The sequence below is a fragment of the Notothenia coriiceps genome, unplaced genomic scaffold (assembly GCF_000735185.1).
Source record: "Notothenia coriiceps isolate Sejong01 unplaced genomic scaffold, NC01 NC01_scaffold00010113, whole genome shotgun sequence".
Taxonomy (NCBI): domain Eukaryota; kingdom Metazoa; phylum Chordata; class Actinopteri; order Perciformes; family Nototheniidae; genus Notothenia; species Notothenia coriiceps.
Window position 1 is genome coordinate 34,709 of NW_011342814.1, and position 2,441 is coordinate 37,149.

The following is a 2,441-nucleotide window of genomic DNA, read 5'->3' on the forward strand; positions in this document are numbered from 1 at the left end:
CTATAAAATAAATAGACAGACAGACACTTTATCAATCCCAAATTGGGAAATTATTTAACAGCAGCAGTGTGTTCAGGTATTAAAATATTTAAAGTTGGAATACAGTATGAACTACACATCACAAGTATAATGCACAGGAAGCCATAAGAGAAGTCCGATATGTTCATGAAACTCCCCAGGAGACACCAACACTAACGTGGCCGAGTGGACTCCGGAGTTTGCTGCATGAGTGTTGTAGTGGGCTGTACGGTGGCCGGCTGTACGGTGGCCGGCAGGTGCAAACGCAGAACAACGGCCCAAAACGCATACATTAGCAGGTAAAACCTGCAAATAATGAAATGAAAAACAAACAAACCCTGAAAACAAATACAACAGAAAAACGCTGCATTTTCAGAAATGATGCAAACTAAATACAACACACAAACCCCGAAAACAAACGCAACAAAAAAACGCTGCAAATACCAAAACGATATGCAAAGTCCAAAGCACGTACAAATCCCAAAACAAATACAAAAAAAGAACATTCCGGAAGTGCTCCAGGCCTCTAGGGGGCGCGCTACGTGGAACAGATTGATGTCTGACCAGACATAGAGAGAACGAACAAGAGTGATGGAAATCGGGAGGAAGGAAAGTAAGATATAAGAAGGTAAGTTTTGTTTTTATACATAGAGCGTCATATTTATATAGCTAGCGTTAGCATGCCTAACTACTACACCAGCTGAGGAGAGGAGAGCTTCACGTGAAGAGAAGATAAAGTGAGGGAAGAACATTGTTAAAAGAGATGACAAATCAAGTGCAGCCAAATATCACGGGCCATAGTGAGTACCGCGGAAAAAGGACATTTGAATTCTTAGCAGTTTGTTTATATGTATGTATTTGTGTATAGATGTTGCAACTATACAGAGCTTTAGCAATTGCCTGTAACTATGGTCATGCTAATAAAGTTATTGAATTGAATTGAGAGAGAAAGAGAGAGAGAGAAGTGACAAAATGTGAAGAGGGACAAAGTAATGACAGGATAGTAGTGTGCATTAGACATGCTGAAGAACAAATATAAAGACATTCAAGGAGAGAGAGAGACAAAACACAGATTCAACAGTAAACATGATGTATCTTTCTATTTATTTAGCTAACCACTTTAGACTGTGTGTTTTTGATTGACTTGATTAAATGGATTTACTACATCAATGTATGTCTTTTCAGGCTGCCATGTTTTGTCCTTTCTGTGGCCAACATCTGGGGACAGTTCAAGTGTCCTGTGGCTCCTGTGGCAAACATGTACNGTGCTCCAGGCCTCTAGGGGGCGCGCTACGTGGAACAGATTGATGTCTGACCAGACATAGAGAGAACGAACAAGAGTGATGGAAATCGGGAGGAAGGAAAGTAAGATATAAGAAGGTAAGTTTTGTTTTTATACATAGAGCGTCATATTTATATAGCTAGCGTTAGCATGCCTAACTACTACACCAGCTGAGGAGAGGAGAGCTTCACATGAAGAGAAGATAAAGTGAGGGAAGAACATTGTTAAAAGAGATGACAAATCAAGTGCAGGCAAATATCACGGGCCATAGTGAGTACCGCGGGAAAAGGACATTTGAATTCTTAGCCGTTTGTTTATATGTATGTATTTGTGTATAGATGTTGCAACTATACAGAGCTTTAGCAATTGCCTGTAACTATGGTCATGCTAATAAAGTTATTGAATTGAATTGAGAGAGAAAGAGAGAGAGAGAAGTGACAAAATGTGAAGAGGGACAAAGTAATGACAGGATAGTAGTGTGCATTAGACATGCTGAAGAACAAATATAGAGAAGACATTCAAGGAGAGAGAGAGACAAAACACAGAATCAACGATAAACATGATGTATCTTTCTATTTATTTAGCTAACCACTATTTAGACTGTGTGTTTTTGATTGACTTGATTAAATGGATTTACTACATCAATGTATGTCTTTTCAGGCTGCCATGTTTTGTCCTTTCTGTGGCCAACATCTGGGGACAGTTCAAGTGTCCTGTGGCTCCTGTGGCAAACATGTAAAGTTTTTGACAGAAGTTGAACACAACAGTAAGTTCACTTTTTTTTATTGTTTCTGTTTCAAACGCAAGAAATAAGGATTCAACACAGTACTCTGTTTAGAATACTAATTGGCAGATGCATACACTAGTTATCATCATGAAGGACACATTTTTTCATTGTCTGTTTATGTGAAATATGTAGAAGCCATCATTAAATTGTAGACCAATGCATTAAATACACAACACAGCTTATATTATACATTCATAATTGTGTATTAATTCTATCTTTATAGAGAACATTATACATTTAGAATCAGATTTTGAAACAGTTGCTATGACATGATGCTTTCTTCGCATTCTCAGGCATTCCATAAGGAGGGTCAGGAACTCACACATGGGACCACCAGTGTCCACTCCATCCTCA